Source organism: Gallus gallus, chromosome 2 (assembly GCF_016699485.2).
Source record: "Gallus gallus isolate bGalGal1 chromosome 2, bGalGal1.mat.broiler.GRCg7b, whole genome shotgun sequence".
Classification (NCBI taxonomy): domain Eukaryota; kingdom Metazoa; phylum Chordata; class Aves; order Galliformes; family Phasianidae; genus Gallus; species Gallus gallus.
In genome coordinates, this window is record NC_052533.1 from 18,166,022 (window position 1) to 18,183,159 (window position 17,138).

Genomic DNA, 17,138 nt, shown 5'->3' on the forward strand with positions numbered 1-17,138 from the left:
ATATGGTTTTGCCAACGTTTCTGCTTTAACTGTGCTTTCCTGCACAGATGTCTTCCACACTTTTGCCTCATACATATGTAGCTTTGGCAGGTTGGTTAGAAATAGTCTTATGTCAGCATATAGGAAACCAAAGCTTTTTAAATACTCCCCCCACTCTGATTTTCTGGCTCAGTCTATGTTCATTAAATTTTGCTGGAATTCTATTACTAAAAGGTTATATTAGATAATGATGATATTAATCCCCTTTCTCTGCTGCTTTGTGGTGACCTGCTTGACAGAGTGTGAAAAAGGAGCTTTAATAAGTTAATGTTATTAATAAAGGTACTAATAGCCAAGTTGGTGACAAGCTGTGCTGACTTGAAAAACAATTAAAAAAGCTATCATTTCTAATAGCAAGGCTTTTTTAATGTGGAGTCCGCTAGCAGGTCTTACATGTATGAAGAGCAAACAACAGATGAATTTTCCTTTGTGGAAAATTTCCTTTGACCATCACTTTGAAAATGTACTTTAAGATTAAATACGGTGATAATGTGAGTGTTTTCTGGGTAGGGAGAAATATGTGGGATGTTTTTAAAAAGTGGCACTATTGTTCATTTTTGCCTATGAAAGTCATTCGTGTCAGTATTTGTGCTCAAAAATAACTCTCATCTAAAATGTTAAGCTGATTGTATATAAGGTTGAGCAGAAGGGATGTGTGAACAAAGCATAATTCATCAACTGTTCTGTTGTAACTGTCTTCGTGCTTTCTTCTGACACTTCACTCTTTCCTTCTTAAAGGAAAATGAGGTCATTCAAGGTAAGCTAGTCCTAGATGAGAGGTATAGAGGATCTTATGTTTTACAAAAGTGTTTAAGAAAGTTCCAGAGTAGCTTGTTTCTAATTTTTTTCTGGTTAATGCCAGTAGTATTTTAAAATTCATTAAAAATCTTTTGGATTCTTGGAACCTATATAGCTGTTTGGAAGCAGATTTTAGAAGCCAATTTTAACCTAATTGAGGATAGTTTCTAAGCCTATCAGATTTCTAAATCTAACTAGCTTCTTAAGCCAGTCCCTTAGGCAATATGGGTGAGTTGACGGCGGGCTTTACCCTGTAAGAGCAAAAGAATTAACTGAGAATTTAACTGACTGTGATATGTTTATACTTATGTGTAAGCTGACCAAGGGAGTAAGTAGTGACTGAAACAAGTCTGTTATAATTGTAACTTATTCACAGTTAGTCAAGTGCAGAATATGAAGATCATAAAAAAAAAAAAAAAACAACCAAAAACAACAAAAACATTATAATAGAGAGTATCTGAACCATGAAATTGAAAATGAGATTAAAAGTGCAGATAAATACATACATATAGTTTATAAAATAACCACCTCGGACCTGTTCATTATGCCATATGATGATATCAACTCACTGCTTAATATATGTCAAAAAAGCAAATAAAACCTTAGAAATAAATAGGAAAACAATAAAAAAGTAAAGGAAAAGCTTCACTTTACCTTCTGTCAAAATCCCATATTCACCCATTGCTTGAATAATGTTTTTGACTTTGACCTTCAAGTTAAAATAAATATGTAAATAAAAAAGATCAGAAAAGTCATCAAGGTTTACCAAATTCATCTGGAAGAATGAATGAATCCAGTCTTAGGAAAAGGTTTGAGAGTTTATAAATGTATTACAGAATGATCTACAAAGTAAAGAAGGTAGACAAGGAATGGCCACACTCCCTGTCTTCAGGTACAAGAACCAGAAACAAAGAAAGCTCGTCAGAAGCACAATCAAGACAAGCAAGAGGAGTTCTTTCTTTGTGAAAACTATTAAACGATGGAATTTAGAAGATCACGTGAGTACAAAATGTTTATATTAGCTCAAGGACAGGGGAAGCATTTAGAAAAAAAAGTCCACTGTGGAATGGGACAAACCACACCGGGCTCAGGAAATACACCAGACTTGAAACTGTTGGAGTCAGGGAGAGTGTAAGTGGGGGAAGTATCGTATATTTCCCATGTCCTTACTGCGGCTTACTAATGCTTGCAGCCGTTCTTGAATAAAGACCACTAGGCCAGATGGACCTCCGGTCTGAGGTTGTTCTAGACACTCTTAAATTCTTAATATAGAAACAGTGATACAACATTCATATAATATATATATTTAAAATATGAAATTTGAAACACCCATGTAAAAGATGGCAAGAAATGGATACTGAATATAAATGCCTATCAAAATAAGAAGCACGTAGAAAGTCAAAAGAGTCCATTATAAATGGCTAACAGATGTAAAAATAATGAAGTTTTTAAAATAAATAATGATTATAAGATGTAGCTCTTAGCTATAACCGAGATAGCTTCTGCCAATGTAATCTTATTTCAGTGCAATGGAATGTGGTTTTTAATGTGATCCTTTCCAGTTTGTCTTTGCATTTTACATGTTGAATTTGTATTTGAAATCAGTAAACTCTTACTGATCCAATTTCTTACATTTATAATTTAGACATTTTTTGAATTACATGTAGAAGATATAAAAAATTACAGCGTATTTGGAATAAAACAGAAAGGCATATCCATTCCCCTTTATGCTGGTACTTGGAACTAGACCATACATGGCTGCTTGTTTAAAGAACAACTGCTTGTTGCCTGTGATTAGCAAGGCATCCGTTAGATGGCTGACTGGCAGGTTTCAAGGTGTAGTTGTTACTAAAGAGGTATCTCAAGTGGAGATGCTTTTAGTGGTTTCCACAGGGGTGATCCTTGGTCAAACACTTTTAAAATGTTTTTATTAGTACTCTAGACAGTGAGATGAAATCTTTGTTGGTAAATGACATGGATACAAAAGTAAGTAATACAAGAAATAGAGAGAAATGGTGATCTTTTAAGAAGTGCCATTGTAGAGAGATTTCAGATTCTGAGTTAAATGGTCAAAGTCATATTCACAAAATACATATTTTTCATAGTAAAATGTTTGTGAAACTGGAAAGCAAAGGTTGCATATCACTAGATGAGATGGCTTTGAAAGCCAGAAAATATTTGGATGTCATTCTAGTTAATTACTTCTCTTACTGTAGTACAGGTGCAAATGAACCAGTAAGGTTCAGTAAGAGCAATGCTGGGCAGAGGCAGAAGAATGTATTTACCAGTGGTTGCAGAAAATCAGGGCTGATACTGGAATGTTGCGTCCATGTACTGAGTTAGATTTGGAATCACTGTATTCCCCTTCTCAATTCCCCAGAATTCAAGGAAGGACAACATAAATGATCCTGGGGATTGGAAAAACAATGTTAAGGTGTTTGAGTACCAGCTATTCATTCAACTGCGAGGAGGAAGTAGCTTTAGTATTGTGTGTAGACATTTATTATAAGGGAGAGATATCAGAAGTCTCAGACTTGACAACAGTCCTGAAGACAGTTAAATGCAGATAAGATTTTATCTGGAGGTGACATGGCCTGGATCAGATACTTTTAGATACTATGAAGAGAGGTCTTAAATGCACTTACTGTGTCTTGCTCAGCTCAGCATCAAAATTGTTATGTTTGAGACCCGAAATAATTTTCTTCCGCACATGTGAAAGGACTTGAGCAATTTTTAGTTCTTCTTTTCTGCAGAGTGGTTGTAGATTCTTCTTGTCCTCTGCCAGACTGCTTTACAATCCACACTTTGGGGCTCAGACTCAAGGGCTTTGGAATGAGAAATGCATTGTGAGAGAACAGGGCAAGCAAGCTGCAAACAGGGTGTACATCTGCATGAGAAAGATATGCTCTCAATTGCTGAAGGGAAGAGTTGCAACATCCTGGTATTTTCCCCATTTCTTTTTTTTTCTGTTTTCTTTCAGACATTTTAGGTGTTCCATCTCCATGTGCACACTGTGGATTGCAGTGAACAGAGAATGAGACTTGCTTCTCCTGAAGCTTGCTTCTGTTGACTTGCTATCTTACTCCATGCCTAACTTCCCTGAAGTATCTAGTCTTTAAAATGTCCAACTTGCTTTTCTTGTCAGTGCATATGCTTTGCTTTCATTTGTTAATAATCTTTGCTGACTGCAAGGCCCGAGAGAACTGAAGAAATAATATGCTGGAAGGCCTTCTCTACATAGGCTGTTGTTGGGTCTTTCAGCACATAAATAATTGACTTCGTTCTTTGAAATTCTAGTGATTACGTAGGAGTTAAGCAAGGTGTAATGCATGATGAAGGGCTTTCACAGAGATGAGAGATGTCTCTGATGTTCAAGAATTACAGTTTCTTAGGGTGTATTCAGTGAACCCAGCAGACTTGGGGCAACTGTAGGATCTGGAAAGGAACAGAAGTTAAGAAACTTCTATTCAAAGCGACTGTTGTGCCCAGACTCACTGCTGATTGGTAACTGTAGATTTTTGTCCCGAGGTCACTTTCTCTTTTTACTTTGCAATTCATTTTTAATGTAGTCACATGCTTGTTCTGTCTGCTGTAGCAGCAGGTGAGCTGGAATTCAGTTATGCCTTTTTGCTGCAAGTGGGAAAATTGTTTTTATTAACCAGCATTAATGGAATTCCGGTGGGTGTGTGTTGATTGTAATATATTGTTTATCATTGACATTCTGCTGCAAGGAATGATAGATTCAGGAGAGGTTTGCCTACACTTGCCAGAAGTTAGGGACGGCAAAGAACAAAATTTATAAAAATGAAACAGTGGGTCGTTTTGTACATAGGAAGGAGTCTGGTGACTGGCAAGAAGAATGTATTTAAGGCTGCGATTTGACAGTCATTTGGAGCTGATCTACTGCTGTGTTTCTCTTGAAAGAGATTCTGCAGCTGCCTAGCATGACAGTGCAGGGTATATTCCCATCTGCCTGTGCTGGATGCTAGCACTTGTCATGTGGCAAGGTGAGAGGCCAGAATTGCTCTTTTAAGTAACGATAAATGTCTGAGTTGGTATAATTGCATTGTTAAACTTCATTCATATGTTTAGTACTAGATAGGAGGAGTGAAGAAGCTAATAAGGTGGGTAGCAAAAGTACTTCTCATACAGATGACAGTGATTTAAGATCCACCAGGCCAAAGTTTTGGCAGAGCTAATTAAATCAGCTTTAATTTCAGTTTAAGCTGTTATAATTGTTGCGTGCTTGGAGAAAATTTCACCAACGGTGAGGCTGGAGATGATAATCTAGTCCCTTTCTGTAAGAGCCTGGGAGTAATGTGAGTGGCTCAGACAAATAATTAAAAGTTTTCAGCCTTTAGTGCTTCTCCACCCCTAATGTTCACCCTTGATTTTACTGTTGTGAGAAACTGTGCTGGTGCACTGTGAGTTTTTGTTCAAGCTGTGACAAAAGTGTGCCGCATCACAGAGTGCAGAATTAATGTTGAATGAAAGAAATGTGTCCACTCTAAAAGGAACAGCACATTCTCCTTAAATATTATCTGGGCCTTTTTACTTCTGTACTAAGCTAAATATAGATGCTGCTTCATAGGAATGGTGAACACCATAAGAGTTTTCTAGTGGTTTGGAATGAGTGGCATTTCTCCTGCAATGCTGAATCCTCGGCATGGAGCTGGAGTTCTGATATGTGCACCGAGAGCACCCCAAAGTAACAGAAAGCTTTCAGTTTTGGACTTTTCTTCAACTTCAGAGGGCTGTATGATTTCCAAGCTTTGTAGTTGGGGTGATCAGTACAGAACATCCTTCTTAAGTGGTTTTAGGGCTGTACAGTATTTGAGGGTACGGTTCTTCAGAGAATACTACTTCTCTGAAAGAGTGGTCAGGCACTGGAATGGGCTGCCCATGGAAGTGGTGGAGTCACCGACCCTGGAGGTGTTCAAGGAACGTTTGGACGTTCTGCTGAGGGACATGGTTTACTGAGAACTATTGGTGATGGGTGAATGGTTGGACTGGGTGATCCTGTGGCTCTTTTCCAACCTTTGTGATTCTATGATTCTATGATTCAGGCAGTTGGGCCTAAGACATACAAGAGTAGAAATTGGCCACCTCCAAGGAAATTGTCCTTTGTAGCAAATTCATTATGGATTTCAGAAAGCTTCAGAGACATAAAATACATTTTCAATACAATTCCTAGTTATTTATGTTCATAAAAAGAGAGAATCACAAATACTCGATGATTGCTCAGATTCACAGAAGAATCTTCTATTAAAGTTGAGAAGTTACTTTTTAAATACTGGCTTTATAATGTTACATGTGTTAATTTGTAACTTTATTCAGCTTGTCTTTGGTGTTGGATATTTCTATTATGTTTTCAGAAAACAATTTTTCTGTCTGATTTTTTAAAACTACAATTATAAGAAAAATGTAAACTTTAGGCAAAATTGTCCCTGTTTTTTCTCTTTTAATGGATGGTGAAATTAAAAAGGATGACAGGAATAGACAATTCATATCCTTCAGTTATAAAAATAGAAATTTAAGAAAGAAGTTTGCTTCTAGGACTTTTGTGCCAGCTGTACTACAGGATAAAAATGCATTGCTAAATCGGACAGTTCAAGAATAATATGTGGGATAATACAGGAACTGCATTGAACTTCTTAAGTTGTTATTCTGCAATTTCAGTGTGTTTTGCTACAGAGAAAAATTGTCTGTTTTTTATATAGATAATGGGTGTAATTCATTTTGGAGAGACTTCATAATTTTGTTTTGGTATATGAATTACCACTTTGTATATGCCTCTTGGCATTTTCATGCAAATTAGCTTTTCATCAAATGTGTTTTTTGTAGAGTGATTTTCAAAAGATTAGTGTTCAGAATAAGTGGATGAGTACTGAATCTGTACAATTAAAATGTCCTCCAGAAAGAGAGAGGAAGTGGTTTGAGGGTGTGTTGAGACACTGTAGTGAGTATACAACTCTTGCAATAGCAATAAATGCTTGTGTTGACCTTCTGTTGCCAATTTATTTGCCTGTAGTGATACGGATTTTCCCTTATAAAGACAGTAGTTTTTATGAAATTGGTAGCAAACATTGAGACATTGATTACTTTTTGTTTGTAATGTGAAGCATTTTCTCTTAAGAGACAAATGATTTGTTTCTTGTGAGCTGGAATCAGGAGTGTGCATAAGGCTTTTAATTTCTGCACGATCAGAGATTGCCTCTAATATCCCTGCTGGTTGGCTTTCTGTCTGTTGCATAACTGTTGCAGAATGCAAGTCATGTTTTCTGTGACTTGTGTATGGTCTCCTACTTGTTTAAGTAAGGAGAATGTGCATCATATTTCTTAAGGGACTCAAACCAGGTCTGTTTCTTTGTGTGGAACAATCCCTGGTTTATTCAAACTATTTGTGACAAGTTCTAGTAAACATAAATTATAGATATGCATGTTTTTCCTCTAAGTTATATAGATAATTTGCATTTATCATTTCCTATTGCATGCAATTTTGATTATAGTGTTAAGCACTACTCCTGTGAAGAAATTCATATGGGTGGACTTTCTTGCTCTACTGTGAAATCTTTATTACTTTACATGAAGGCAGACTTTTACGTATATGGAGCCTGTTGTAGGACTGTAGAAAAAAAACTCCACTATGAAAAACTTGAAGGTACAAAAGCAGACATCTTGTGTAATTCCTATAATAAAATAATATTTTCTACCTTCTAAAGATAAAGTAGTAACATGCTGTAATTTACTCTAAAGATGCTTGGGCTGTATTCTGTTCCTGTGTAATTTTTGGTATAATCATGGTTATGTGGAAATCACTGTAATTAAAGGGAATGTGATCTCTGCTGATGTGTGAACTTGTATATAAGAATATAGATTTATTGTGTATTCTGCTGTCAGTTGTAGAAATATCTAGGGATGGAAAAAGTTATAATGCAGAACTCCAAGCAGAATTAGAACTTGTGAGTTCAGTTTCCTCTTCATGAAATATATATATATATTTTTCAAAGAAAATACTGGAAAATTAATGGAAATAGATTGAGATTGCTGAAAAATGAGAGGACTTTGACAGAAGTAAGTTTCTCTTGTTCTTACTCCAAGTAAAAGAAACAGTAATAATCAAAATGGATGGAATAAATTCATCCACCTTAATGTTCTGTCTAGCAATGATATAGCCCCTGTTACTGGCAGGTCAATGTCTATTAAATCATTAAAAATAACAAAAAAACCTTAAAATTAGATGAGAGCTTTTTGTTTTTAGATGCAACTACAGCAAAGTACATTTATATATTTATGCTATTTATTTTGATGCAATAATTACACTATGAAGTATTATAATTTTTTTATAGACCAAAACGGTGAGAAATATGCATCACAGTGGTCTTTTGTCTGAAAATTCCTGTTTTCAGGATTGGTTTCTTTTAACCTTAATTCTGACTGTTCCATGCCTACATGTCACTTTGGGATAACTTCTTTTTTTGCCTAAGCTTTAGAAATGTGGCCTGATTGTGTTGTTCATTCATCTTATTTGACACTCACTCTTAATGATCGTTTGAACTGTTTATTTTGACCTAATTCAACAGAAAGGTAGAGTTCTTAAACTTCCTGTGTGTTTTGTAAAAAGTTTTATGTGCAGAATACAAAGTTACCTTATTCCTTGTTCCCTTGTGCCCCAGAATGGCTGTGCCCTTGATTTAAGCTGTGTGGCAGCCAGCAGGCATGCTGGGCTGCTGCCAGGAGGCACCTTGGACCAGCCACTGTCTGGCTTAAATTGTGGCTGTGGTGTGGGAAAGGCCAAGGCAGGTCAAGAGGTGCAGGGATGGCACAGAGACCTGAGAATTAATGTCTCACTTGGCAGGGACTGCAGATGCTGACTTCCCCTGTCAGCCCTTTATATTTCTGTGACTCGTGAAAAAATCAGTTAACCCTGAAGTCACTGATGCAAGTTTTTGTTCACAACTCCAGTTTAGCACAGCTTTGAGTAGAATCATGAGGTTTTTGGGAGCCTTTCCAGTAGTATTAGTATTAAACATATTTTTCCAGTCTTTTGAATTATGAATGGAATGGAACATATCTTTTAAAGTATTCTGTGACTTTAATGATCTTCCATTTGATTTTGTCTGTCTGTGGTCATTTATTCAGTCTCGTTTTGGCATCCATTGGCATTTCTGTAGGAAGGATTAAAATGTTATTACTAATGACTCTCTTCCCCTCAAAAGATGCCTAGAAGAGCACTGTAACTTAAAGAAATTACAGTAATCAATACAGTCTTCTTGTATTAGTGTACAGTAGTGAATATTTTATGTGGTGAAAATTTGTTTCTGTTGGAGAAGGCTTGAAACATTCCTGTTTTGAAGGGGGAAGAGTAGACTAGTTTTTGAGCAATGTGTATTACTGATAAGTAACCAGTTTTGTGCCATATTAGTACAACTATACTGCAGCTCCTGTTTGGCTGAAAACAGGGATGTCAAAGAAGGAAAATTAACCATATCCAGAGATACTGTGATGATCCATTGATATCAAAACATTCTTGATTCATAGCTTTCAGCCTTTTTTTTTTTTTTTTTTTTTTTTTTTTTTTAAATGATCAGTGAGAAAAAGAGTAGTTAGAGATTCAGAGAATGCTTGACAGGAGGGAGGGAGAGATGGAGGAAGAGGAAAAGCTATTGGGTTAACATAGATTAATATGACTACTGTTTCTTCCTGCCCTAATGCTGCATTTTTGCATTGTAACAGGATGTACCCAGGAAGCACTGAATGTGACAAGAACTACAATCTTCATTTTCTTTGTTAAAATTGGGAGCAGATGTTGTTAACAAGAGAAAGTACCTTCTGGGATTCTGTTTGTTTAGGACTACAGTGTGACAAATGAAATACCTCTAAATCACAGTATCATTCTTATTGTTTTCCAGTATACACTGTGATCACAGGGTTTATTTAGTTTTATTCTCTCGAAGATTTCAAGTGATTTACTAAAAGACCTTGAATGAGTACTTGCCAAGATGGTATTTTTGTTGGAAATAATGATGGTCAGCCAAAACAGCGTATGTTACTTTTTGATATACCAGTTTGAGTGTAGTCATCTTGCCTGTAACTTGGTGAGAATTAAAGACAGATATGCACTGTACTTTCTTTAAAACTAATTGTGAAGTAATAGCATTTGTTGAGTATTTTTGATCACTATTTAACTGTTGTTCAAAATAGTGGTAAGCAAGATCTCTTCTAAAACTAATATACACTTGAAAACAGTCCTGCTCTTCAATAACGGTGACAGTGTATCTTTTCCATGTCACAAGTTATCAACAATTTTTGTTTTTTCTTCTTAAATCTAGTTTTACTACAGTTACCTATTTCCATAGCTGGTAATTACCCCTTCCCTCATAAGGAACTTATCTACCAGAAGTAGCTTTCTGGTACTACTTGTGAAAATATTCGTAGGTAGAAAAGTATGAACTCAACTGAGCTCCATGGGGTGCGTTTGTCATGATGTAACCTGCTCTAGCTATGGTCAGTCTTTTTTTTTGGGGGGGGGGGGGGAAGAAACTTGTCTTTCTCTATACCAGCATCTGCTTAGTAGGGACATCTTGTGAATGGTTATTGACCAGAAGACTTACTGAGATTAAACTACCCTTCTTGGCTTTGCCCTGGAGTGTATTTGGTATATGAATAATTTTTAAAGATTGGGCTCATCAAACTCTCATTTGCCCAGAGAGAGTGTGCTCCAGCTCAAATGGAAGGGGACTTATGCATGTGGAGTCTGTGCAAAGATAGCAGTGGTAGAGAAATGGGTATGAGGTGGGAACAGGCAAGAAGTTAGCCTGTGGGAGTCATGGGAAAATGAATCTGCAATTTTCACTGTGGCTGTCTTCATCTTAGCAGTTTTGCAGGAGCTGACCTTTGTTCCCCTTCAGCTTTCTTAGCTGTTTGCCGTATAAGCCTTGCATTTGTGCAGACAGTGTGCTTATGATATTACCAGTGGGATCTGTAAGACCTGCTGTGGTTTTCACAATACTGTGGGATATGTAAAAAATTTTCTGTGTAGGTGGTCTCACCAAAATTACGTCTGACCTGGAGTTTGGAGTCTGTGGTAATGTTTTGTGGGAGTGGGCTAGTATGACATAGCCTGAGGGCTATGCTTAGAGTAAACGAAATTGGGAAAGAGTAGTAGGAAGCTGATGATTCCAGAGGTTCTTTCAATCTAGCTAGGAGGAACTTAGCTATGATTAGGGTATTCAGTGATTGGAGACAGGATAAGAAGGCTGAGGCAGGATGAGTATAGCAGTCATCCTGACATCCTGAATTGCTTTTGTATGAAGGCCTCTGTAAACATGGTCAGCTCTAGGTCTCAGAAGGCAAGCTTTACGCTGCCAGCTTTTCTGTTTTTTTCCTTCCATAAATCCAAAATTATAGTGGTAGCTTTGTGCAGCCAAGCACCACTAGTGAATGGAGGTTGGAAAAAGGAATGAGGAGCCACAGTGGTACTGAGGAAATCATATGGCTGCAACCGGCTGTAGGAAAAATTAACATCTTTTTAACCACTATCCCACAAAAATGTTTTTGTTTCTGGGAAAAATATAAAGCTAAGGTGGATAGAATACTAAAAGGAATTGAGACAAATGTGCAGAAGACATCGCCTCATGTAAATACAACCTTTAACAAACCATTTCACATTTCACCTGAACAGAAAAATCTGTCATTACAGTTGAATTTGGGAGTTAAAACAAGTCTACAGAAGAGAATATAACAGTGTGACTGAAAATTAAGTTCAAGTTAAATTTCACATAGTATAACGCACAGTCTCAAAATAGTGGCAATAGATGTGGAAAGTAAAAGAAAAAAGAATACATAGTGTATGGTAGAGCTGTGGACTGTTCCTGGTTATGAAATACTTTCTTTTCTATGTTTCTGTATCCGTGTAGTATTTTTCTTTCTTTTCTTTTCATTTCCATTTTTTTCTTTCTTTCTTTTTTTAATAAATGCAATTTTTTGTTTGCCATCCACAATCATTCTTGTCTTAAACTGTCTTTATAACTTCACATTTTCTCCAGTTGAGTTTTTGAAGTATAGGTGCAAAGAGACAACATTTTCAAAATCATAAATTGGGGTATGGAGGGCATGTTATTTAATCTTACTGTGTTAAATTGTTATTCAAAAGGCAAATGTACACTTTAAAAATATGTATTGTAGCTGTTGCCAGCTTCTGGTTCAGCAGTGACATGACTGTGTCTCTCCGGGAGGAGCATTTTTTTCCAGTAACATAGCATTCTGAATGAATTTTTGATGAAAGACTGAGCAGAAGTCATTAATATTCACAGTGAACAAAAGAAGAGCTCTACTAATGTCAACTCTCACTCCATTTTTCTCTTTATTCCAAACACCGTCCATCATTCTGAACTCTCATTCCACCAGACTGCCCAGAGTAAATACAGAACAAATTCTTCATGCTGATATGTTTTGAACAAGCGCTTCTTAGTTATTTATAAAGACAAAGCTCTTTCTTGTTTTTAAATTTTTGAAATGAACGATTAGGATATGTAGGTGTCCTGAGAAGAGTTGATGGGAAACTGAGACACCCTATGGCAGAACACGGGGCTGTCCACTAGAAGCCAGGACCTACAGACTTCTGATTGTTTGAATTCTTCAAACAGGTAATGGAGAGGAAGACATTTCTACACCTTGATAAATTTTAAATAATGACAGACCATATTAAACATAATTAGACTGAAAACGTGTATATTCTCTTTCATAATGAGCAAAGATGCGAAAACGTTTTGGTCTCTTTCAGATTGGATATGAATTGATACAAGTAATGTTTATTTCAGTCTAACAGGTGATAGAGGAACAGTGTTCAATTCCAAACTACTTTTTCCCATGGATAGTGAATATGAGTAGACTTTTTCCATTTCAGTGACCATATTTACTGCTCTTGGCAGGGTATTATTGTGCAATTCAAAATGCGGTAGACTAAACCATGTAGCGGTTCTGTAAAAGAAGGAAACCTGGGTTTTAACTGTTAACTTTGATTTACTTCATGATCTCATCTTCTATTTATACCCAACCGCTTTTAAAGTTTAGATAACTTCGGTCTGTTTTTCGAGCTCTCCATAGCTCAAAAAACCCTAGTTTTTGTATCTGTAATACATATACTGATTACACTGGTAGAACATATCAGCTCTGAATCTCTGCAGTTTGCCTGAAAAGATCCCATTTTATGGGGTCTAAAAATTGCATTTACATTAGTAGTGATTTTAGCAGTTTCTTTTCTCAGTGCTTTATTGTATTAGATTTTCTGAACTCTTGTATTCTTCAGGTCATCATGATCTGAGCAGGAATAGTTTTGAAGTTTGCATGAAGTTAACCTGTTAATAATGAGGTTTATTTTTCATGGATAAGGTTTTTTTTGTAATTAGTTGTTGAAAGAATACTCTGTAAAAGAAGTCAGATAATGTTAAAACTAAGTATTGACTTTGTTCTATAAGTTAATATTAATGCAGTCTTTGCATTCTGCAAGCAAATATTCATGATTTTGACTAAAACCTTAATATTGAAACACAGAGAACATCTAAGCTGTTTTTTCAAATACAGTGATTCAGATGCTTAGCCTATTACATGGTTATACATTGTTTGGGAGCAGTAATATAATGCGTACTGAGCACTTCTAATATTTTCTACTAATTGCAGATTCTACCATTTTTATGCATAAGATTTGTGTATGGTAGACAATTTGTCATATGTTCAATCTTAAACATAATCCCAATTTGGCCGAACTAGACTCCTAGGGCTTAATTTCATGTGGTCAATACTGATGTGAATATGATGGCTATCTGCATGAGATAGCCATGTACTTTGTTTTAATTATTTTTAAATCTTAGAACCTGTTTATTTTTAAACAGTCCTCTCTTCTCTGGCTAGAATACAAGGGATAAGTATTTGATTAAGATACATCATTAATCTGAGTCGCCAGCAAAATGAATTATAATTTGTTGTGGACAGAAAACCTATGAGGAATATCCATATTGCATTGTCTGGAAGTCATTTACAGAAACAGAAACAAGTTACAACAGAATTTCTGTGCTTTTCAAATTAAGGCAAAGCAGGAAAGCCTGATAGACCCAAGCAGGAAATAGAGGCAAACAAAATTTAATGTAACAAACCTTAATTTTGATTAAATTGGGTAAATCAGATATTAATCTAGATTTCTACATGTGAGCAGAATTCACTTATCTGCTTGCATAACTTGTAGCTGTACATCTATTAGGTCATATTTGGAACAGTGATGCCAGTTCTGCAGTTAAAATCCAGATAGAAACAGCCTTCCAAAAAAAGCTAATCGAAGGTTAAGTAGTGAAGTCTTACTATTTTGTTTGACACAAGATGAGACAGAGGCCATATCATTTATGGTCATTAAACCTCAGAGCAGAGTTAAAATGCTTTGTCATTTTCTCTGACTTGCTTTTTTTTCTTTGTATTATGATTGCGTAGAAGAGATATATGTATGTTTTTTAATTGTTTGAGCTTCAGAAGTTTTGTCCTTGAAGTGACCTTCTGCTTCTTAAAAGTTAAGACTCAAAAGGTGTTTCTTCCAGGGGAAATCTCTCTTTCCTAGTTTTTGTTTTAAGATGGTTAACTGTTTCTTGTGAGGAGGTTTGCATTGTCCTTTTTGAAAGCAGCTAGCAAGTATATGTGTATTTCCCTTGGCAATTAACTGATTTTATTTTATTTTGTCTAACTGTGTGTGTGACCATCTAACTTTATTTTTAACATTTTGGTCTCTTAATTTGATATTCAGTGCTGGTCGTCTGATAAATGGTATCTGTGTGAACCTCTTAAGTCTTTATGAAGTTACCCAGATACTTTCCTGAAAAGCTACTCAGGCTGGTCTCGCTGGTCTAGTGTTGCAAAAATTTTTATGTTAGAAAGATTCTGCAGTTACGTTGCAGACTGAAGTCGGATAATCTGACTTCTTGAGTTAAAAAGATGAATACTGTGACATCCCCAGAAGATTTCGGTGCTGAAGTGAGAATGGTCCAGAATGCTGTTTTTGAAACTCTGTGTCCAGGTGTCTGAGAAAAGTGAAGCCTACAGTGCTATTCCAGCATCGTGTCAGTGTTTAGCATTCTTCTTCCAAACTGCTTTTTGCTGCCTGTTGCTTACATCCCATCCAAAGCCTTTGTATGTGATGTGGAGCCTCACTGCCCCCCTGCTACTGCAGTGTGTGCCTGGCAAACATGCTTGCTCAGAAACAGGGCTGGCTTTTAGACTAGGGAAGACTTGGGACCATTTTCCTTGGTTCAGCTGTGATGGCAGTTATCTAGGAAGTGATAGATCCTTCTTCCAGCCCCAAAGGTGTTTGAGCATATGTCAGGCATATTGCTGAAGTTGTGCTATGGTGTAGAAAGGAACAGAGGGTGCATGGGTCAGACAAGGGCCTCAGGAGGGAGCGGAGCTGTGTCTGAGTGATGTGGTTGTCAGGCAGTAGGGATGGAGTGGCAGCGTTCTGGATTCTGTTCCAAAGGCTCTTTGTGCATTTAATGATGATGGGACAATAAGATTATGGCAAATATGTAATTAACAAGACTTTGATACTCATTTTTTTACCTGTTTGTTTTGTAGCTGTCAAAATTTCTACAAACAAGCGAACATATAAAAACAACAACAAAAAACCAACCCTGTGGGTAGCATTTGTCAAGTACTGTGCTGTACAGGGTGTTAATATTTAGGATTTAAATATAAGCTTAGGGCATCTGAGTCTGACACTTTGAATTTCAACAGAGAGCATATTAGAGCTTCATCTTCATCTTGAAAAGAGATGATTTAAAAAAATTAAAAGGCAGTGAAACGTGCAGATAACTTTTGGCTGCAGAATTAGGCACTTCCTACCCCCAGCGTTTGCAGTTTTGTTTTACAGATTATCATTATTGCTTACACTTTTTGATGAGATTGAGAAATTTCTTTGGCTGTAGTGTAAAGCTGCCAAAATACATTTACCCACAGACCTGAAGGCAAATAAAATACTTCTGGAGGCAGACTTGGGCTTTGGAGAGCTTTTTGCTGAAAGGCAGGCTCAGACTTCCCATGAGATCACCGGAGAGATAAAATAACTAAAAGCTCTTCAAAGCTAGGCCTTAGGACCCAGCATAGATTAATTCTCTGGTGGTGGTTTGTGTAGGTATATAAAAGAAAAAAGAAAAAAAAAAGAATAACTATTTACAAAAAAATGCAATTTAAATAGAAATGTACCCAACAGGACTTGAAGTTACTTTTTAGTATCACTTTTTATTTCAATATAAGAAAGTCTTAACATAACCTTAATTTAGGCTTCAGAAGACAAGGAAGGATTATATGCCCAGCTTTCAGAGAGGTTATCTTACTCATTTTATGCCAAATGGCTGCTACCTGTAACTCAGGGACACTCAAATTAATTTGCATAACAAGTACCTGTACTGTTATTCTAACCCTATACTGCATGTTAACCTAGTTGCTTACTAATTATAATTCAGTATGAAATCCTAAGTTAAAGCTGTTCTCCTCTCACTTTTTCTTTTATTACTTTTATAGTTATATTAACTCTGAAATTTGTTTCACAGATAGCAGCATGTTCTAGAAAAAGCCTTCAGTCTTTGATACTGTAGGTAGAGTAGTACAAGCTAGAAGTTAGTTTATGGTGGAAGTAACAGAAAAACTGCTGAAAAAGAGCTGGCTAAGATGGTACTGAGAAGCTCGATGATACTAGTATGAGAATTGTAGGGCTGGGAGCTGAGAAACCTACGTTCTTCATAGTCTTCCTTTTGTACTGTAGGGATGCTGCTTTACTTCATGCCCCCTTGTTTGCCAGGCTGTAAAGCAGAATTATGGCATGATCATGTATCATCAGATGAATAGCAAGGAGCAGTTCTGTAGAGTAGGTCTGAATTCTCTAAAAAATTCCAGGCATTCTAAGGAAGTAGCCTGTTCTCTGAACAACTCCTGCTGCACGTCCCAATCCCTGGCTGTGCTGGGTTTGCCTGGTGCTGTGGGTCAGCAGTGAGGACAGGAGCTGGTCACCCAGCTGGAACCACTGCAGCCATGGCTGCTTTCATTTATCCCGGACTGCAGCCCTCAAATTTCATACAGCCCTCAAATGCCTGCAGACAGGCAGAGGACTTGTTACCCTGTGCCTGTAGCCCCCATCAAAGGCTCTAGCCCTCTATTTATAAAAATTCTTAAAAATCTTATCCACTAGAAGCTGTATGAGGATAAAGCACTTATTGTTCTTTAATGTTATTAATGGCAACAAGAGATCTTGCCTGAGGGCAGAATTT

The 17,138-nt window shown here is 36.6% G+C and overlaps 1 protein-coding gene across 8 annotated transcripts in view; it reads left to right on the forward strand.

Moving 5' to 3' along the window:
• The window catches only part of NEBL (nebulette), a 247,738-nt gene that overhangs the window by 133,032 nt on the left and 97,568 nt on the right, over positions 1-17,138 (forward strand). For 3 of the 8 annotated variants that reach the window (XM_040674990.2, XM_046917586.1, XM_046917593.1), the window contains exon 1: positions 10,307-12,485. The exons of 4 other annotated variants lie outside the window; for them this stretch is intronic. The gene's annotated coding sequence lies outside the window, so the exon portion shown is untranslated. Of the gene's footprint in view, positions 1-1,673; positions 1,836-10,306; positions 12,486-17,138 lie in introns of those variants that run through there. One more of the 8 variants, XM_040674966.2, reaches the window with a different exon arrangement.